This window comes from Poecilia formosa, unplaced genomic scaffold (assembly GCF_000485575.1).
Source record: "Poecilia formosa unplaced genomic scaffold, Poecilia_formosa-5.1.2 Scaffold108, whole genome shotgun sequence".
NCBI classification, from domain to species: Eukaryota; Metazoa; Chordata; class Actinopteri; order Cyprinodontiformes; family Poeciliidae; genus Poecilia; species Poecilia formosa.
The window spans coordinates 629,933-653,164 of record NW_006800047.1 but is presented as its reverse complement, the minus strand read 5'-3'; the positions used below and the strand labels follow the sequence as shown (position 1 = coordinate 653,164).

At 39.7% G+C, this 23,232-nt stretch overlaps 1 protein-coding gene across 1 annotated transcript in view; it reads left to right on the top strand.

The window, feature by feature from the left end:
- adarb2 (adenosine deaminase RNA specific B2 (inactive)) overlaps nucleotides 1-23,232 on the top strand; it is a 217,568-nt gene that overhangs the window by 95,841 nt on the left and 98,495 nt on the right. The gene's annotated exons all lie outside the window — the stretch shown is intronic.

Below are 23,232 nucleotides of genomic sequence, written 5' to 3'. Positions count from 1 at the left end.
ATCATTTGGTGTTTCTCTTTCTCAGTCTGTCTGTCTTTTTCTTACATATTGCCTCAGTTTTTCATTCAGTGTGTATCTCTATGCTCCCTTACTTAGCTCCTATTGCTTCCTCCGCCCTCGATTGTGCAGTGGAATGTCTATCGGAGCAACATGTGGCAGGTGGTGAAAGGAAGAGAAGAAAACCAGAGAAACATACTGACAAAAGCTTCCCTTGGGCATACTTGTATCTGAAAAAAAAAAACCTTTTTTCTCCATGATTGAGTAACGTTAGCACAACTCCAAAGACGTTGCTTTTGTTGAGATGAATGCAGTTCATCCTTTCAGCGCAGATTTCTATGTCAACTGGTGTTTGTTTTGCACGTACAGCCTTGCCGTCAGTAATTATAGCACCGTGCCACGCTCTGACTTGGCCTGCCAATTAAGTCATGAGAGACTTATGTACTTCTACGTAGCAACATCTGTGTGGTGCAATGATCTATATATCCGTCTCTCAATAGTGACTCCAGGAGCTCCAGTTTCAATACAGAAATACACTGGCAAATATGTTAGAGGAATTCAGGACAATGGCATCGAATTCTCGCCTTCAAAACATGTGGCAGAAAACTTGACGTTAGAATGTCAGGATACGGAAACTTTAAGTTTCTGACTTTACTGCAAGTATTTTGAATTTATATGTAAACTATTGGCGATCTTAAAGATCCCTTTTGCCACAAGTAAAATGGTTTTATTTTGTCCTTAACCTGTTTTGACTTGTAGACATTTTAATTGGACATGTCTGGCTGGTTTGTGGACTGTTGTTCCTCAACTCCAGATTTCAGTGTTTTCTCTACTTTTATGATGTTCAAGTGGATATTATATATTTCTGTCTGTCCATTCGTCTGTTCAGTAATTCTTCCCATCCATTCATCCAACCATCCATTTGACTGTCCGTCCATTGACCAACCACACCTTCCCACTCCCTCATCCAATCTTACTCAGTTTGACCACTCATCCATCCATTTCTTCAACTGTCCATCCATCCATCAGTGACCAGGATCAGTTGATTACTTCGGTTCCAGCATTTCCCTCCTCCTAGCCTCCTAGCTTGCCAAACTAAAATGTTCTTATTTCTAAAGTCAAGCCCAACGATTCTGTTAAAATTTTAATGCATCCACTGGTATTTCTGTTCTTGTTCTTCAGGTTCAGATCAAAATCAATATCAATGGAGATGGTAGTGGATAGACGGAGCAGTAAATGTTTTAACACCACAAATCGTTGAAGTGACTTTGGTAGTCCAGATATAAATCTATCTTCTGACCATCACAGAGAAATATTGGCTTCATGTAGAAGTTTTGCAACAAGAAAAATTAACAAAAAAGCGATTCAAAATCTTATCAGAAATGTTTGTACATTGTGATTACTTAACACAAAAATCCTTTTTTTAACAGGCACAATAGTTTCAAAAGGCAATGACTTGCTTGAGAAATGTCAGTTTTAAATTTTAACCAGAAGATGGTGCTTGTCTGAATTTACTTTTTCAGCTTTTTGTATTTGTGACGACGACTTTAAAAGTGACAGTAAGAGATGAGTGGAAGTATTTCTGGCAATATATCTGTCACTGCATCAGCTACTCTACAACAGAAATGCTCTTAAACCTAACCTTCATGGCATCGGCTACTTCACCAATGGTACTAGGTTTTCCTAATACCACTGGATTTCTGAGACAATATTTACAGTCAGTTAAAAGGTAATTTTGGCGAGGAAAAAAAACTCAACTTCTCTCCAGAAGATATTTTAGGCAACAAAGTCACTTTTGGAATAAAATGACTTGGAACATTATTTTAGGAAGGTGACAATATACTGATATTTAGCGATGCAAGCATCATCAGTTTATCATTAACATAATAAATTACAGTAACTTTTGTCACAGTGTTGATAAATTATACAATAAAGACTGATGCATCCATCTCATACAGCCTGTGCTGCATCCAGAGGAAATTTTCCCAAAAGCACATGCTAGCACAGATGTAATCAACATCTGGTGAGAGATGGGGAATCTGTGTAGTGAACAAAAACAGAAGCTTGCCAGCTTTAAAATCTTCACTCTCTCATCTTTACACGTGTGAAGCTTTTTTAGCTTGTTTGGGTCGTGTTAAATGTTCCTGTTACGACTTCTTCTTTTCTCCTTTGTTTTCCTTCCCAGTTTCTTCCCTCCTTCCCCTCTCACTCTTCTCTAATTTTCATGTATGTATCCAGAATATTTGATTTAAGTCCAAATGATTCAAACATGACTTGCTCTGGGGGAGGTTAGATTAAGTTGCCAGTGTAATTTTGGCAGGTCAAAAAGCGCCCTTAGTGTGGCTTGAGAAAATGTTCAAATTGAATATTACCTTGCTGTATTATTCATCTTTTGGTGCTTCTTTAAAAAAAAAACTCATTTTGTGTTTTTTGTCCAACAAAATATAGACCTTTGTAGACCATAATCAAAATTATTTTAAAAAATCATTGGGGTGACAATAGTCAAACACTTACATTCATCATGTTGGGGTTTTACGTAGTTAAAACCCCAATGTACCAGTTCAGTTAGAAGGCAGCCATTTTGATTCACAGCTAGGATGTCAGTTTCTGTTTTTTGGGGGGGTTTTTTTACATTTTTCTTCCAATTTTTCCATCCGTTGTTTTATTTGTAGTGACTTTTTTTTCCCCCAACCACTTCTTTGTGATAACTTTCTTCACAGCCGCCATCATTATTTTAAATTTTTGCAAGTGGCTTGCAAAAGTATTCATACCCCTTGAACTTTCCCATATTTTGTCACATTAGAACCACAAACATGGATATATTTCATCAGACTTTTATGTGAAAGATCAACACCAAGTGGTGTACAGCTTTAAAGTAGAAAGATGAAATTACACATAATTCTAAACATTCTTTACAAATCAAAAAACAAAAAAGTTGGTTAGGAGAATATTGGGGAGCAAACGGCATCATGAAGCTCAAGGAACACAGGTGACATGTCAGGGATAAAGTTATGGAAACGTTTAAAGCAAGATTAGGCTATAAAAACATTGCCCAATCAATCTCAGAGACATCCAATTATATCCCTTCTTAGTGGCATCTTTACTCTATAATCTATAGTTGAGTTATGAGAGGTACAACAATGTCTACATTTGACAAAGTAGGGAAATTACCTCGCTCTTTAACTAGCATATCTCTGTAAGGTAAATCCCATTATTTCACAAACGGGAGCATTGTTTGCTACGAGTATATAGGCCTAAACCTAGCCTGAAAATGATGTTTGGCTGCTCTCTGGCATTATCCATGTGCAAAACGTTGATAAGGAAAACATGCATTAGGATGGCAGCTCACAAGGTGATGATAACCTATGCCAATCCTAATAGACTGTCAGAAATCTTGATTGAAATCTCCCGTCTTTGCTCGCCCTATGAAGCCAATCAACCTGACGGAGTTTTCCTAACATCTCCTCTCCCCTCCTTCCTGCTGCTTTGTGGAAGCTTAGTATGATGAGCCAAGTAAATCTTTTAAGGGTTTGGATGTTTGTTTAAGGGGTGGCCATAAAAAATCACTACCACCATATGGCTTCAAGACGTTAGAGCTACGGGATTATCATCATCAGAATCACTTAAGCGTGTGTGATTTTTTTGGCATAACTTTAAGATGCTAAATCTTTGGTTTTAGCACTTGTCATTGTGAAATATATGGTTAAATGAGTCATCCGTTATTAATCATGCCCAACCAGTGAATCGTTATTAGATGATTAATACCCTGCTGCATTCCTTTAGCTCAATCTGAACAGAAAAAAACATACCTAATGTGATATTTTTCACTATTTCTGCCTATTATTGTGTTGTGTTAATCCTTTATTTGAAATTATGGGATGCTATTGTACAAAGCAAAAGCATTATAAGATGATGACAACTGTAACTCACAAATATTCAGAAGTTTATTAGTAATACCCCATTCACATTTCAACATATTTACCTTGTTTTTTGTGGCGTAGGAACATCCTCTGTGGTGAATACAGTATTTTTTTTTCAACACATCTGATATTATAGCAAGAACTTTGCTGAGTTACTGTGAATTTTGGGGGGTAAATGTCTAGATATTTATACAGCATTTGATTTTAGATATTTTGCACATGCAGTGCAGTAAGCTGGACAACATTGTATATATTTTAGGGTTAATTGCTTTTAAATAGCAACTCTTAAGCTATGAAGATGGCTTGTTTAGCCTAGCTTAGAACAGACAAACTAATAGACATGATGTAAGTGTCTCTTGTTTTAGTAATGAAAAAGCAGTTAGGAATAGAAATAACTTTGGTTTGGCTAGGTTCAATTTCCCCACTGTGTTTACCTCTTAACCTAACATTTTTGTCCTGGTTTACTGTTAATGTTCTGCTGCACCATTGCAGGAGCTCCAACCAAATTTTATGATGAAGCATCTGAAATAAAAAGTAAATGTTCTGAACACTGAAGCACTAAAAGGTTTGTCGGCAGTGTGGGATATTACTGAACACCCTGCCCTTTTGATATAAAATTAAAGGCTAGCCCCATTTTCTCTTAAAGTTGCCTGTAGGAGCTCTAATTCAGTTGCTTCATAATTAATGTGCCTGAAGAAACTTCATGTACTGAATGCATTACAAGTTGCACTCTTTTGGTTGGATTATTTTCCCTTTATGAGCTAATACATTGTTTTTATAGCATAGCAACATCGTCTCATACAGGCTTTTTTTGTTGTTGTTGTTGTTTTGTCTTTTTTTTTTGATGCTGTCAGTGATATCAGCTTTTCTTTTCTTGCCCACTCTGCTGCCTTTACTGTTGATCCTGGGAAGCAGGTAAGATTGTACTGAATGTGAATGCGTGTGTGTGTGTGCGCATGCCTGTGTATTTCCTGCATGTGTGTCTGTGTTTTGTATTGGTGTGTGTGGCAGGATGGACTTAGCTGAGACGAGCCAAGCCGGGTCACATGATATCTGTGGTGCTGCTGATATTGCTCTGGCTGTATGATGGTAGGGGGCTTACCGGGGGCAATGATGAAAGTGGACCAATTAAAACACACACAGTTGTGTTTTCATGACTTGTGGGGACTTTACATTGACTGTCCTTCATTTTCTATAGCGTAGCACTTACCCTACCTACCCCTAACCATCACATACCTAAACCTAAATGTCACATACATATCCCCTAATCCAAAAACACCAAAAAAAAGCATTTTCCCTCATGGAGTCCAAGAAAATGTCCCCACAAGGAGCAATGGTCCTAACAACCCCACATTGTAGACAGAAGTAGGTCCCCACCAGGATATAAAAACCTGGTTCACACACACACACACCTCATAACAGAGATCGACCAACACCAACTTAACAGGATAATCCTCAACTCGTCGATTCCTGAGGAACAAACCCAGAAATGAAAAAGGAATAAATCTATTCAAGGATTTCTTGGCCAACCAAGAGACAACAGAAATCACAATAACGTATAGAAATATAACAGCACGAAGCTCATTGATAAACCAAAGAAAAAGTCATTTTTATAAAACGGTGCAATGCTTTTCTGTTTGGCTGCCTTCTTTGGTTTTATTGATCATGAAACAAGGTAGAAGTGGCTAGTGGTTCTGAATGAAGAGAGTGGTTAATTTTTATGAGGCAAATTTTACACACTGTGTTTGTCTTCATGGTGCATTTAGATAATACAGAGCGTGCCCAGATGTGCACCTATTAGACACAAACTCATCGCCGTGATTGTTCTGCTAACTGCTAACAGCCTCATTCCTCTTTTTTTTAAAAGTAGTTGGACATAAACAAACAAAGCAACCCAGCAGCATTACTGTTCAAACTAATGTGGAAACCAGTTAATGATTGTACTGTTTCATATAGGCTGATAGTCTATACATTTATAATGACATTTGTCCCCTGTCAACTCAAACTAATTTGGTTCACAATAAATAAATGAGAAAGTACATTAATTATTAGCACATTAATGGAAGCTCCAAACGGAAAAGACACACATGGTTAAAAAAAACATAAATGTGTAACTAATAGGTAAGAGATTGTCTACAGTAAGTCGCCTTGAAAACTGAAAGCTGCTTTTAGGCCTTAAAAAAACGCCATAACAACCCTACCAGACTTTACCACAGAAAAACACCTGATATTACCAAGGGCTATGTAAAAGGTAAAAAATGAAAGGTAAAATAACTTTTATAAATATATACAAACTTTATACAATACATAGTGCAAATAAAATGAAAGAAGGTATAGGGAATATGAATAGAATATGGAAGTAGATTGTTGGTAGCAGTGCAAATGTAAACATTCTGTTCAGTGTTTTATCTGTTATGGATTCTGGAGGAATGGTCAAAAATGACAAAAACACATTCCTAAGTCCTGGGTAAAGTTATAATTTAAAGCTTGGGGAGTTGTAACATTATTTAGCGGCAAATTAAAAACGAACAAACTCTGAAATTAAAACTTAAATGTCACCAAAGTAGGAAAATCTTTGTTCCTGTTTTCTGAACACTAAAGACTTGAGAACATTTTTCCCTATCATTTCTCAGTATTTGTTGGGGTAACGCTGTCTGAAGGTTGCGCATTGAGAACGACTATAATTAAGATTTTTTTTTTCACCCGGGGCTGCATTCGCAAGTCGGTACACGGGCAGCTCTGGAGAGCCAGGTACAGATCGCTGGGTCAAAATCACGTGATTAGAGGGAAACGTTCTCACCGTGGCGACCCTTTTGACTTAGCAGTCGAATTTATTCCAAGTCAGACAGAGAGGCGTGTGGAAACTAATTCACGAGCTGCCACCGGAGCTCCGTTTTTTTTGTGTTTTTTTTTTTAAGGTAAAAGTGACCTTTAATTTGAAGAATGCGAAGTGGCTGCATTGTAGCTTTTCAGTGAAGTAAAAGCGTTGGGGTGGGGTAGAGAGAGGTTCACAAAGAAAACCGAAAAATACCACTGCTCACATATTTATCGATTGAACTCAGTGAAACATTTGCTCTTGCTGTTACCGGAGCTTGACCACGTTGTTGCCTCACTTCCTGCCGGCGGTTTCTGGCGCTGTAAGAGCCGCGCGCTGGTTGTCTGCAGGAGCTGCTGTGCGTCCAGGCCCGGATAAACAGATAAAACATTCACACTCCCTGCAGCCTCGGGTTGATGTAGTCCGTGATTGGCAGCTGGATCACAGTATTGATTGAATTCTCCGTCTCTTTGTCTTGCCGTACCTGCGTGTCGCTCTCACACACTCATCCTTTTGCTCCCTCCCCCATCTGTTTGTTTGCTTTTTAAATTCAGGATTGTTATTACATGGAGGGGAGAGAAGGTTATTGCTTCGTTTTTGACTTCTGGTCCCTTTGCTTCATGCTTCCTCTGACTCTGTAGGTCCAATGAGCAGTACGACATCAGCTTTCTTCACGGTTTGGTCCAAATAAATCTTCTTCAGTGATGAACCATTTCTCCTTTTGTCTCATTGAAAACACAAACACTAAGGTATTTTACTGGGATTTTATGTGAAGTGATGAACCAATATTAGAGAGGAAATGAACGAAGCATACCTGGCCGTACGTCTGTAGCGGTGGTCTCCAACCTGGAGCTGCAGTGAGTCAAAAATGCGTCCAACGCTTCAAGTTCGACATGTGTGCACCTTGAATGCAGACACTTAGGGTTTGGGGTCATTTTGCTCTACACCCTGGGGCCCTTCACGGGCCCTCGACGCGCCTCCACATAGACTTTGAATGCGAACTAAACACGCCTGACGCTCAAAATACGTTTGGTGTGAACGCGCCATTATGAACCTTCAGAGTTTCTCACAATAATTTAACTGACATAGAAATAAGCTGTTTCTCTTATTTTTTAATACAAGGTCTTAACATGGTTTCAAATAATTAAAAGAATTTGAGGATGTAAAAAATTTTAACGCAACTGAAATTGGGGTATTTAAGTCAAAACATTTTCATCTATTAGAATTACTGTGAATCTGCAGCAAAAATATTAATAACAATAGACGCTCTCTATGACTGGGTTTTATTGGGTTTACTGGGTTGGGCAAAAAGTTTGGAGTGCTGGTGCAAGGCTTTAAAAAACATGAAAACAGACTTGTTTTACAAAGTACCGATCTAAAGGGTGTTAAATAAAAATCACACCTTTCGCATTTTTATTTGAATCATTTTCCTTCCACTTTCTGCTCTACTTTGTGTTGATCTATCACACAAAATACCAATATAATACAAAATGGGAACATAGTTGTGTTTTTTCCCTCGTATGAATCTTCTTTCCGTTTTGTTTAACTTGTTGCTTTCACATCTCCAGCTCACAAAGTCCATTGTACATTTAGACAAAAGCTATTAAATTCAATAAGCAGGAGCCGTGTGAGAGAATTAGCTTTCAATGCTTAAACGGCTCTGCCTTCATGCTTATGAATGTCTTTTACGATAGCACGGGTTTGTGCTACATTGTTTAAATCTTCTGCTAATACAGATATTATGGGATGAGAGTAAACGGGGGTGTGGGGTGGGGGGGGTGAGAGAAAAAAACAAAACAAGATGTGAGCGTGCGGAGGGAGGGGGGAGGGGAGCGGCTGGAGCTGAGAAGTGACTGCTATTAGCTGTTAATTCTGAAACAAATTATGCAATTAGCTCTGGCATCAGGATGTAGGCCATGAGAGAGGACGGCGTAACCTTCATTTGATCTGTTCTGCGGCGAGCCGGCGGGAACGAGAAAGAGAGACCCACTTAATGAGAGAAATTCTTTTCGCCTGAGCTAAACGCTAACAGTATCCATAAGTGCCACTTTAGCTTCCCTTTGAGCGTGTGCCCTTTTTTGTGCCCCCCCCCTCCCCCTCCCGATTCAGAGAGGGATTTTCATGATGTGCAAATGTTTTATTTATTTATTTTTTTCCTGTTCCGTCTGGAGGAATACTCATGTCCCTAAAACAAAGAGGTAATTTGTCTGTGCACAGGAGATAATATTGACTCGGGAGCCGCGCGATCCGTTACCCCCAGCAGACTGTGGAGCGGAGTGAAGGTGTTGATTTCAAGGTGTGAGTGTGTTCGCTCGTTTCAGCACATAAAGGTCTCTAAATGTGAAAAAACAATAATGATGATAAAGCTGCGCAGCTGTTGCCCAAATATTCAACTTATATTTGTCGACATCGGCTTAACTCGACCAAAACGTCCACCAGTAGTAGACCTCAAGTGGAAACCATGTTTAGGTCCAATATCACTTATAACATTATAATGAGGCTCGCACTGATTTATGTCCTTTTTTTTATTTATGTTTTTTTTTTTTGTACAGCCTAACAGCTTAGTGTGTTCACATGTTTTGGGGAACGATTTGGGATGTTATCGGCGTTGTGCAGCGAAGTAAACAGCAGCGCTATCTCCAAAAGGTTAGCCATATGTTAAATCAGTGACATGGGAAGGGAGGGAGAACAGCTGTTCCCTCCCCCACCGCTGTGTGACGGCTCACACACACGCGTGCGCTGTCACTGGAAAACACATTTATTCCCCCGTGTGCATGTGTGCTAACAGTTGTTAAAATATATATATTTTTATATAAATATGTGTATTTCCAGCTCTCTAGACGGGAGTTTAGCGGAGGCTCGCCCGGGCGAATATGCGAGCCTAGAAATGGCAGCAGCACATGTGGGCGAGACATCTGGGAAGCTGAGCAGACCAGTGATCAAAATCAAGCTACAGTGTAAACAAACAAGGCGGCTATGCAGCGTAAGCTGGCCAGCTGTCAGGAGGAGACTGAGGAAATTAGTCTCTTTCTTGCAGTTTCCACTAATTTATTACTTTTGGAAATTTGGAAGACGATACACTTTCACTGAAAGCTGTTTTCTGCCATGCCAGTGTTTCCATGTGGCGTAGCGAGAGTGTGCTCTGTGGATTCCTGCTGTAAAGGGGAGAAAGAAAAAAAAAAAGATGAATGGCATACATAATTGTCATGATGTTACATTGGTGTGTAATCGTGAAGTTATCATAGAATCATCTTCTTGCAAAAATGTTTTCACAGATGATTATCTAATTGGCATACAGTTTCACACACTGGAAGGCTCAAAGACATCTATTATATTTAATTAAAGTTGTTTTTCACACTTTTAAAAATCCTGTCACATNCCCAATCAATCTCAGAGACATCCAATTATATCCCTTCTTAGTGGCATCTTTACTCTATAATCTATAGTTGAGTTATGAGAGGTACAACAATGTCTACATTTGACAAAGTAGGGAAATTACCTCGCTCTTTAACTAGCATATCTCTGTAAGGTAAATCTCATTATTTCACAAACGGGAGCATTGTTTGCTACGAGTATATAGGCCTAAACCTAGCCTGAAAATGATGTTTGGCTGCTCTCTGGCATTATCCATGTGCAAAACGTTGATAAGGAAAACATGCATTAGGATGGCAGCTCACAAGGTGATGATAACCTATGCCAATCCTAATAGACTGTCAGAAATCTTGATTGAAATCTCCCGCCTTTGCTCGCCCTATGAAGCCAATCAACCTGACGGAGTTTTCCTAACATCTCCTCTCCCCTCCTTCCTGCTGCTTTGTGGAAGCTTAGTATGATGAGCCAAGTAAATCTTTTAAGGGTTTGGATGTTTGTTTAAGGGGTGGCCATAAAAAATCACTACCACCATATGGCTTCAAGACGTTAGAGCTACGGGATTATCATCATCAGAATCACTTAAGCGTGTGTGATTTTTTTGGCATAACTTTAAGATGCTAAATCTTTGGTTTTAGCACTTGTCATTGTGAAATATATGGTTAAATGAGTCATCCGTTATTAATCATGCCCAACCAGTGAATTGTTATTAGATGATTAATACCCTGCTGCATTCCTTTAGCTCAATCTGAACAGAAAAAAAACATACCTAATGTGATATTTTTCACTATTTCTGCCTATTATTGTGTTGTGTTAATCCTTTATTTGAAATTATGGGATGCTATTGTACAAAGCAAAAGCATTATAAGATGATGACAACTGTAACTCACAAATATTCAGAAGTTTATTAGTAATACCCCATTCACATTTCAACATATTTACCTTGTTTTTTGTGGCGTAGGAACATCCTCTGTGGTGAATACAGTATTTTTTTTTCAACACATCTGATATTATAGCAAGAACTTTGCTGAGTTACTGTGAATTTTGGGGGGTAAATGTCTAGATATTTATACAGCATTTGATTTTAGATATTTTGCACATGCAGTGCAGTAAGCTGGACAACATTGTATATATTTTAGGGTTAATTGCTTTTAAACAGCAACTCTTAAGCTATGAAGATGGCTTGTTTAGCCTAGCTTAGAACAGACAAACTAATAGACATGATGTAAGTGTCTCTTGTTTTAGTAATGAAAAAGCAGTTAGGAATAGAAATAACTTTGGTTTGGCTAGGTTCAATTTCCCCACTGTGTTTACCTCTTAACCTAACATTTTTGTCCTGGTTTACTGTTATTGTTCTGCTGCACCATTGCAGGAGCTCCAACCAAATTTTATGATGAAGCATCTGAAATAAAAAGTAAATGTTCTGAACACTGAAGCACTAAAAGGTTTGTCGGCAGTGTGGGATATTACTGAACACCCTGCCCTTTTGATATAAAATTAAAGGCTAGCCCCATTTTCTCTTAAAGTTGCCTGTAGGAGCTCTAATTCAGTTGCTTCATAATTAATGTGCCTGAAGAAACTTCATGTACTGAATGCATTACAAGTTGCACTCTTTTGGTTGGATTATTTTCCCTTTATGAGCTAATACATTGTTTTTATAGCATAGCAACATCGTCTCATACAGGCTTTTTTTGTTGTTGTTGTTGTTTTGTCTTTTTTTTTTGATGCTGTCAGTGATATCAGCTTTTCTTTTCTTGCCCACTCTGCTGCCTTTACTGTTGATCCTGGGAAGCAGGTAAGATTGTACTGAATGTGAATGCGTGTGTGTGTGTGCGCATGCCTGTGTATTTCCTGCATGTGTGTCTGTGTTTTGTATTGGTGTGTGTGGCAGGATGGACTTAGCTGAGACGAGCCAAGCCGGGTCACATGATATCTGTGGTGCTGCTGATATTGCTCTGGCTGTATGATGGTAGGGGGCTTACCGGGGGCAATGATGAAAGTGGACCAATTAAAACACACACAGTTGTGTTTTCATGACTTGTGGGGACTTTACATTGACTGTCCTTCATTTTCTATAGCGTAGCACTTACCCTACCTACCCCTAACCATCACATACCTAAACCTAAATGTCACATACATATCCCCTAATCCAAAAACACCAAAAAAAAGCATTTTCCCTCATGGAGTCCAAGAAAATGTCCCCACAAGGAGCAATGGTCCTAACAACCCCACATTGTAGACAGAAGTAGGTCCCCACCAGGATATAAAAACCTGGTTCACACACACACACACCTCATAACAGAGATCGACCAACACCAACTTAACAGGATAATCCTCAACTCGTCGATTCCTGAGGAACAAACCCAGAAATGAAAAAGGAATAAATCTATTCAAGGATTTCTTGGCCAACCAAGAGACAACAGAAATCACAATAACGTATAGAAATATAACAGCACGAAGCTCATTGATAAACCAAAGAAAAAGTCATTTTTATAAAACGGTGCAATGCTTTTCTGTTTGGCTGCCTTCTTTGGTTTTATTGATCATGAAACAAGGTAGAAGTGGCTAGTGGTTCTGAATGAAGAGAGTGGTTAATTTTTATGAGGCAAATTTTACACACTGTGTTTGTCTTCATGGTGCATTTAGATAATACAGAGCGTGCCCAGATGTGCACCTATTAGACACAAACTCATCGCCGTGATTGTTCTGCTAACTGCTAACAGCCTCATTCCTCTTTTTTTTAAAAGTAGTTGGACATAAACAAACAAAGCAACCCAGCAGCATTACTGTTCAAACTAATGTGGAAACCAGTTAATGATTGTACTGTTTCATATAGGCTGATAGTCTATACATTTATAATGACATTTGTCCCCTGTCAACTCAAACTAATTTGGTTCACAATAAATAAATGAGAAAGTACATTAATTATTAGCACATTAATGGAAGCTCCAAACGGAAAAGACACACATGGTTAAAAAAAACATAAATGTGTAACTAATAGGTAAGAGATTGTCTACAGTAAGTCGCCTTGAAAACTGAAAGCTGCTTTTAGGCCTTAAAAAAACGCCATAACAACCCTACCAGACTTTACCACAGAAAAACACCTGATATTACCAAGGGCTATGTAAAAGGTAAAAAATGAAAGGTAAAATAACTTTTATAAATATATACAAACTTTATACAATACATAGTGCAAATAAAATGAAAGAAGGTATAGGGAATATGAATAGAATATGGAAGTAGATTGTTGGTAGCAGTGCAAATGTAAACATTCTGTTCAGTGTTTTATCTGTTATGGATTCTGGAGGAATGGTCAAAAATGACAAAAACACATTCCTAAGTCCTGGGTAAAGTTATAATTTAAAGCTTGGGGAGTTGTAACATTATTTAGCGGCAAATTAAAAACGAACAAACTCTGAAATTAAAACTTAAATGTCACCAAAGTAGGAAAATCTTTGTTCCTGTTTTCTGAACACTAAAGACTTGAGAACATTTTTCCCTATCATTTCTCAGTATTTGTTGGGGTAACGCTGTCTGAAGGTTGCGCATTGAGAACGACTATAATTAAGATTTTTTTTTTCACCCGGGGCTGCATTCGCAAGTCGGTACACGGGCAGCTCTGGAGAGCCAGGTACAGATCGCTGGGTCAAAATCACGTGATTAGAGGGAAACGTTCTCACCGTGGCGACCCTTTTGACTTAGCAGTCGAATTTATTCCAAGTCAGACAGAGAGGCGTGTGGAAACTAATTCACGAGCTGCCACCGGAGCTCCGTTTTTTTTGTGTTTTTTTTTTTAAGGTAAAAGTGACCTTTAATTTGAAGAATGCGAAGTGGCTGCATTGTAGCTTTTCAGTGAAGTAAAAGCGTTGGGGTGGGGTAGAGAGAGGTTCACAAAGAAAACCGAAAAATACCACTGCTCACATATTTATCGATTGAACTCAGTGAAACATTTGCTCTTGCTGTTACCGGAGCTTGACCACGTTGTTGCCTCACTTCCTGCCGGCGGTTTCTGGCGCTGTAAGAGCCGCGCGCTGGTTGTCTGCAGGAGCTGCTGTGCGTCCAGGCCCGGATAAACAGATAAAACATTCACACTCCCTGCAGCCTCGGGTTGATGTAGTCCGTGATTGGCAGCTGGATCACAGTATTGATTGAATTCTCCGTCTCTTTGTCTTGCCGTACCTGCGTGTCGCTCTCACACACTCATCCTTTTGCTCCCTCCCCCATCTGTTTGTTTGCTTTTTAAATTCAGGATTGTTATTACATGGAGGGGAGAGAAGGTTATTGCTTCGTTTTTGACTTCTGGTCCCTTTGCTTCATGCTTCCTCTGACTCTGTAGGTCCAATGAGCAGTACGACATCAGCTTTCTTCACGGTTTGGTCCAAATAAATCTTCTTCAGTGATGAACCATTTCTCCTTTTGTCTCATTGAAAACACAAACACTAAGGTATTTTACTGGGATTTTATGTGAAGTGATGAACCAATATTAGAGAGGAAATGAACGAAGCATACCTGGCCGTACGTCTGTAGCGGTGGTCTCCAACCTGGAGCTGCAGTGAGTCAAAAATGCGTCCAACGCTTCAAGTTCGACATGTGTGCACCTTGAATGCAGACACTTAGGGTTTGGGGTCATTTTGCTCTACACCCTGGGGCCCTTCACGGGCCCTCGACGCGCCTCCACATAGACTTTGAATGCGAACTAAACACGCCTGACGCTCAAAATACGTTTGGTGTGAACGCGCCATTATGAACCTTCAGAGTTTCTCACAATAATTTAACTGACATAGAAATAAGCTGTTTCTCTTATTTTTTAATACAAGGTCTTAACATGGTTTCAAATAATTAAAAGAATTTGAGGATGTAAAAAATTTTAACGCAACTGAAATTGGGGTATTTAAGTCAAAACATTTTCATCTATTAGAATTACTGTGAATCTGCAGCAAAAATATTAATAACAATAGACGCTCTCTATGACTGGGTTTTATTGGGTTTACTGGGTTGGGCAAAAAGTTTGGAGTGCTGGTGCAAGGCTTTAAAAAACATGAAAACAGACTTGTTTTACAAAGTACCGATCTAAAGGGTGTTAAATAAAAATCACACCTTTCGCATTTTTATTTGAATCATTTTCCTTCCACTTTCTGCTCTACTTTGTGTTGATCTATCACACAAAATACCAATATAATACAAAATGGGAACATAGTTGTGTTTTTTCCCTCGTATGAATCTTCTTTCCGTTTTGTTTAACTTGTTGCTTTCACATCTCCAGCTCACAAAGTCCATTGTACATTTAGACAAAAGCTATTAAATTCAATAAGCAGGAGCCGTGTGAGAGAATTAGCTTTCAATGCTTAAACGGCTCTGCCTTCATGCTTATGAATGTCTTTTACGATAGCACGGGTTTGTGCTACATTGTTTAAATCTTCTGCTAATACAGATATTATGGGATGAGAGTAAACGGGGGTGTGGGGTGGGGGGGGTGAGAGAAAAAAACAAAACAAGATGTGAGCGTGCGGAGGGAGGGGGGAGGGGAGCGGCTGGAGCTGAGAAGTGACTGCTATTAGCTGTTAATTCTGAAACAAATTATGCAATTAGCTCTGGCATCAGGATGTAGGCCATGAGAGAGGACGGCGTAACCTTCATTTGATCTGTTCTGCGGCGAGCCGGCGGGAACGAGAAAGAGAGACCCACTTAATGAGAGAAATTCTTTTCGCCTGAGCTAAACGCTAACAGTATCCATAAGTGCCACTTTAGCTTCCCTTTGAGCGTGTGCCCTTTTTTGTGCCCCCCCCCTCCCCCTCCCGATTCAGAGAGGGATTTTCATGATGTGCAAATGTTTTATTTATTTATTTTTTTCCTGTTCCGTCTGGAGGAATACTCATGTCCCTAAAACAAAGAGGTAATTTGTCTGTGCACAGGAGATAATATTGACTCGGGAGCCGCGCGATCCGTTACCCCCAGCAGACTGTGGAGCGGAGTGAAGGTGTTGATTTCAAGGTGTGAGTGTGTTCGCTCGTTTCAGCACATAAAGGTCTCTAAATGTGAAAAAACAATAATGATGATAAAGCTGCGCAGCTGTTGCCCAAATATTCAACTTATATTTGTCGACATCGGCTTAACTCGACCAAAACGTCCACCAGTAGTAGACCTCAAGTGGAAACCATGTTTAGGTCCAATATCACTTATAACATTATAATGAGGCTCGCACTGATTTATGTCCTTTTTTTTATTTATGTTTTTTTTTTTTGTACAGCCTAACAGCTTAGTGTGTTCACATGTTTTGGGGAACGATTTGGGATGTTATCGGCGTTGTGCAGCGAAGTAAACAGCAGCGCTATCTCCAAAAGGTTAGCCATATGTTAAATCAGTGACATGGGAAGGGAGGGAGAACAGCTGTTCCCTCCTCCACCGCTGTGTGACGGCTCACACACACGCGTGCGCTGTCACTGGAAAACACATTTATTCCCCCGTGTGCATGTGTGCTAACAGTTGTTAAAATATATATTTTTTATATAAATATGTGTATTTCCAGCTCTCTAGACGGGAGTTTAGCGGAGGCTCGCCCGCGCGAATATGCGAGCCTAGAAATGGCAGCAGCACATGTGGGCGAGACATCTGGGAAGCTGAGCAGACCAGTGATCAAAATCAAGCTACTGTGTAAACAAACAAGGCGGCTATGCAGCGTAAGCTGGCCAGCTGTCAGGAGGAGACTGAGGAAATTAGTCTCTTTCTTGCAGTTTCCACTAATTTATTACTTTTGGAAATTTGGAAGACAATACACTTTCACTGAAAGCTGTTTTCTGCCATGCCAGTGTTTCCATGTGGCGTAGCGAGAGTGTGCTCTGTGGATTCCTGCTGTAAAGGGGAGAAAGAAAAAAAAAAAGATGAATGGCATACATAATTGTCATGATGTTACATTGGTGTGTAATCGTGAAGTTATCATAGAATCATCTTCTTGCAAAAATGTTTTCACAGATGATTATCTAATTGGCATACAGTTTCACACACTGGAAGGCTCAAAGACATCTATTATATTTAATTAAAGTTGTTTTTCACACTTTTAAAAATCCTGTCACATAAAAAAAAAGGGGGGGAAAAAACACCTTCTCTGTCCCCCCTCATGCACGATTGCATTATTGACTGTGTAAAATCGTCCCAGTTTATCTCACAGGCGCCGGGCTGCACACTGTGAAGAATTGCTGGTTTTTAATTATCGCATGGCAATGACGACGGTACGGCTCGGTTGGCTGAAAGCCACATCCAGAGTTCCTGTTTGGTGAAAGTTGCGAGGCTTCAATTGTTCATTTTAAAGTATTGTCACCCTTCTGTCAGAGAACAAATGAACAGATACTGAAGTTTCATTTTTGTAGCTCGGTAAAATAAGTGGCTTTATTAAGAAGCTAGGTTGAATTCAGAAGCTAGCTTGAATATGTTCATATCCTTTCGAAGCTAGCTTGACTATCTGCATATCTTTAAAAAGCTAGCTTGAATATGTTCATATTTTTAAGAAGCTAGCTTTGAATATCTGCATATCCTTACTTTTTTATTAATTTTCCTTGTAAAAACCATTACTACATAAATTAGTAAGATACTTATTACTTAGGTGTTAATTAATTATCAGTTATTAATTACTACGGTTTGGTGTGGTGGTTCTGGATTGGTTCCTAGCTTAGCAACACCAGTTAGCGTGTGTTACAAATGCAGAAATGTGCTGATGAAATCCTTTCGCCACGCTTACAAAGCCAAGATGATGAATTGTTGGTATAAATATCAAGTCATTCATCTTCCTGAGCCTGTTTTTTGACCCCCATCTCTACCCATAGCTGCTGTCATCTTATAAAAATTTCATTTCAGCCTCTTATAAATAGGTTGCAAATGTATTCACTCAGCTTTTCAGATTTAGTGATTTATGTGGCAGACCAGCACAGGGTGGCACATAATTTCCAAAATGGAAGGAGCATCATGATTCTTTTACCATTTTTATAAATGATAAAGCAAAAAAAAAAAAAAGTATGTTTAGTGTCGTTGTCTTGCCCCAGCCTCAAGTCTTTGCAGAACTGCCCTGTGATTAGCTCAACTCTGACCAATTCTGACCAAGCCGCCATGTTTCACTGTGTGTTCAGTGACAGACAACCCCATTTTTTAATCTCTGCAGTTCCTCCAGTGATACCGTGAGGTTCGTATCGCGGGGTTTGGTGGAATGAAGATGTGTCGTGGTCTTTCCAGTTCTTGATGATGTATTGAAACTAAAGAATGAACCTTACCATGTCGGTACCAATCCGATCCCGATACTGACTTGGTATCGATAACATCGACATTTTAGATCAGTCCACTCCCTTCTACTTTGTTCAGAGATTGAATTGTGACTGTAACGAGACAAAAGTTGAAAAGTTCAAGGAGTGTGATTACTTTTACTTTCCAAAGCAGAGTACCTAATCTGCTGCAGATCTGTTATAACCGATGCTTCGGATTTGAACGACTAGATACAAGATTTAAAGCCTTCATCACAGTTTCTACATCTTCCTACTGACTTTTTTTTTTTTTTTTACATATTTTTGGATGTTGACAAAAAGAGGAACAAAGTCTCTCTGGAGAGCCAAACTTCACCTCTTTGCCAATTATCCGCTCCTGTCTGTAGCACTCCTCCAGCGAGCGGCAGATAATGTAACAGCTTCGCTTCCGTGCACCTGCTCCATCGCCAACGCCGACACCATCCTCTGCGAGGCGCGCATCTGGCACCTCCACATTCGCCACTTAGCTAAATTACATTACTTCTAGCCTAGCGCCTCTAACAAGGTGCTCCGAGTATTCCTGGCGGCTGGGAAAACAGAAAGTGAACACGGAAAGAGACAAAGAAGTAGGGGGGAAGCTAACATGGTGTTAACAATTGCTCAGTGAGTTCCTCTGCTTCCCATTACACACACTTTGCACCCTTTAACCTTGTTAGCGGGGCCGCGGCGGCGACGCCACCCCTGAATGCTTGTTCCATAATTAAGAGGGGGGCTCAGGTGTTAGATTTTATGGAGATTTCGGCGGGCCTGTGATTAAAATTGAAATTTCATTCTGGTAATCTGAAAGAGAAGAGGGAAGAAAAGCACAGGGGAGGAGGGGACGGACGGTCTGGCGCTGGCTAGCTAGCTAGCCGCATATCGGCGGGAGATACTTCACACAGGCTGTTCAAACATGGACTTAAAACAGGCTTATCTCCCGAAAGGTTAATGAGGAGCGGCTGGCTGCGCCGGTTACAAACGCGCAACAGAGGTCTCATCTTCCACTGCGGAAAGCGGCACGTCACTCACAGCTACACGCACACGCACACACACACATGCTGAAGCAGGCCGGATAAGCTGCAGGCATCGCAAGCCCACCGCCTCACTGACAGAATCCTCCTTCCCAATAACATCCTCAGACGACTTAATTACTTTTCCTTTTGATGCGATTCATGAGAATAATCGGACTCTAGATGGAATCTCACTTTTATCCCTCGCTTTCTGTGTTTTTTTTTTTCCTCCACTACAAGCAGTTAATTTAGTTGGGGGCAAATTATACGACTCTGAAAGTCTGTTCTGTTGAGGTGTGACACAGAATAACGGCTTGCTGTCAGTGTTGCCAGATTGGGGCGGGTTTCTGCCCAGTTGGGCTGGAGGAAAACAGCTTTGGGCAGGTTGTTAACGTTTTTCACAACATTTGGTGGGTTTTTAGAAAGTATTTGCAGGAAAAATCTTTGAAATAGTTGTCACTGCAAGGCAGAAAAGCACAAAAGTTTTAATAAAATGCTATGCTGTTGCACTTATCTTTTTAGTTGATTTATTTTAACATTTCAAGGATCTGTTGAACGTGACAGCATTCGTGGTTAGTCATTGGTTAGTCAAGTGTTAATGGGTCGTGGTTTTAAAGGGAATATCACCACAAAAATACTCAAAAACTGTTATGTCTTTTTCAGGCACATGGTGCCATTTTATAGCACAATCAAGAAATAGTGTTAACTTCAGTTATATAAGTGATCTGTATGTCAAATATGACTTAAAATAATTTTTTGGGCGATCAATTGTTTTTATTTTAGTTTTACATCCACAAAAACATTTACAATATAACTTAATTACAATAGGTAGAATAACATAGAAATAGTAAAATTTGTGATGCACCCCTCAACCCCATGGCCTCCCCCATTACCAAAGATCTCAACATAATAACAAATATGGAAGTGCACAGTTGAGGAGATGAAATCATCACTTACAGTCACATATTAAGAGGATTACATAGAATTATGTTGCACTCTTTCTCTAACCAAAGAATAAGCTGCATCCCAAGCTCTAATCGTTATTTGACTAGCCGCCTGCATCCTGGCCACTGAACTCTCCATCATAACGATATCTAGGAAGGAGTTGGCCCATGTTGCCAAGGTAATAATAAGCGATTGTAGTGCCAACATCTTCTTAGCTGCAGTGAGGCCCACAGCATGCGCTTTTGTTGAGAGGAAAGTTATAATCGTCATTAAGTAGGAATAAAGATGGTGATAATTGAATATTAGCTTTAAGCAAATCACTCAAAGTGGCAGAAATTTGTCTCCAGAAAGCAGCCACACTGGGACAATCCCAGTACATGTGCATAAAATAGGAGTACATGTCACAAATAGGAGATGTGATCATTTCCATAGCACGACGTTTCCTGGGTGTTCAAACATCCTATGGATAAATTTAAAGTGTATGAACTGGTGGTCAGGGTTTTTGGATGTGTTGTGGAGATTCTCCCAAACTGCATCCCAGCACATTTCTACATCTCCCATAAAGGAAAGGTCTCTCCCCCATATATTTTCTACAGGCACTAGAATACAAAATAAATTTATATAATCTAGAAACAATGGCACCACGAGGCAAGAAGTTCTTGTAAGGGATGGGTTGGGAGAGGCACACCCCTTGCCAGAGTCAACCAGCGTTGCTGCAGATGCTCAGTACCACCAGGTCTTTACTAATTGCTGCTGTCTAGTCTGAAGGAGCTGAGTGAGGGAGCCTTGTGGGAGGGCTTCTCTGTAATGCAGAAACTCAAAAACTGCAGCTCTAAGGAGGAGCTTTGTCCTCAGAGGCGGAGCTAGGTCCACCCAGGCGTTTTCCACCTCTTAACAGTTGCCACAGGAGATTTTTCTTAAACATGCATGAAAGAATCAAAGCAGCAGCCCAGGTATGTTTTTGATGAGAGAATAACATTATAACAAGATGTAAAGCTCAAAAATGTTGATTTTTATATAATACTGATTCTTAAACTCAAGAGTCGAATCCTTTTCGGTCCCAATGGGATCTGGATTTGTTCAGAATATAATAAAAATCAACCAAAAATTTTGTGATGCAGTCGAAAATGTATGGGATGAAAATATTTTTACATATATATTTTGACTCTATCTGACTATATTGACATGAGTTTAATTGGAGGTTGAGATTTGTGCTGATTTTTTTGTAGTTGTGTTTTCCTTGTGTTGGCAACCCAGCTCACTGTGCCAGAATTTGCTATAATGCTTTATTTTTGAAATTGCAAAAATAAGAGACAAAATAAAAGCATAAAATTGCAACAACAACAAAAAAAAAAACAATCAAGCCAAGATTCAATCACAAAGGGACATGCTCACGTTTCTCCTCCCTTCTTCGTTACTTACCTCCACTTTAAAAACAAACAAAATCGTTCCATTTAGCATCCAGGTACTCCATTCACAGCCTCAAAGTAACCCTTTTGTTGCCAAAGCTCACGTGCGTTCCCCTCGGTTGGCGCTTCCGAAGTGAATGGGGGCTTTAAATCATTCACGTCTCGGCTCTGCAGATTTATGTTGATGCCACAGAGGTGGATTGTAAATGCATGACGCCGCGTGAGGCTCATTGTATGGATGCCCTCCTTGTTTTTCACCTGCAGGGTAGTGAGTGGTTGCTCTGTCTTATCAGCACAAGGTGGTGTTTAGGCCTGGCAGGGGGGGTTTGTTTATGACCGCGTGTGTGGTTGTTTATGACCGTGTGTGTGTGTGTGTGTGTGTGTGTGTGTGTGTGTGTGTGTGTGTCTTGTTGTGCTGCACATTTAAACTTGATCTAAGGAGCATTCTTGTCACATTTATTTGAATGCTATGAGCTGCTGCTTTTTATCTTTAGTGAGCGTTTCGGTATTTCAATTGTATTCTTGTTCGGTGGAGATTGTTGCTACATTATACGGTTTAAAAGCATTTGCACCTGGTCACATGTTGTCACCGTGAACTTTACGGTGACAACATAAAGTTGTCACCGTAAAGTGACAACTTTACGGTGTCACTTTACGGTGTCACCGTAAAGTGACACCGTAAAGATACTGTATTGAGTATTGAGAATACTCAATACAGTATTCTCAATACTGTATTGAGAATACAGTATTGTATTCTCAATAGAATACAATACTGTATTCTATTGAGATTTTACCAACACGTAGTAGCAAATAGCTGTTTCTAAAAAATGTGTACTTTCATCTATCAGCGGTTTGAATGTCTTAGAAAATACTAAATGTGACAAAACATTAAGGCTGCAAATCACCCTGAACATGGAGACACGGCGGTGGCAGCATCATGCTGTACTGACGGTTTCCTTTAGCAGGTGTAGGAAAGCTGTTCAGTGTTTGTGTGACTGTCTATCAAAATCCCAATATTACATTACAATAAGCAGAACAAGCGCATGGCATTTTAATTACCTTAAAACTAAAATGAAATACTGTTGCTGTTTGTTCTATATTTTGCCTAATCTATTAACTTATTCACAAAAATATTTTTTTACATACGACTTGCTGTCACTCTGGAGTTTGATCTTATAATATTTTACAAAGAATCTAATAATTCAGTCGTGGAGTCTGACTTAAAGGTTCGATTACCTCTATCAAAATCTACTGACACGAGGAAGGCGGGTCATGACAGAAATAAAACCTAAACTCCTGCCATGTAATGTGGGTTTGAAGCTGGACCAGAACGCAGACAGGAACTCGGACTGATGACGGGACTAATGAAGAAAACAGGAATACGAGATACAAAGCTACGACCGAGAAACGGGTGTCAGACATTTTAACAGAAGAATAAAGTAATGAGAAAACTAGCAGGCTGAGAGAAGGTGAATTATAACACTGGAAGAGAACTGAGACTCA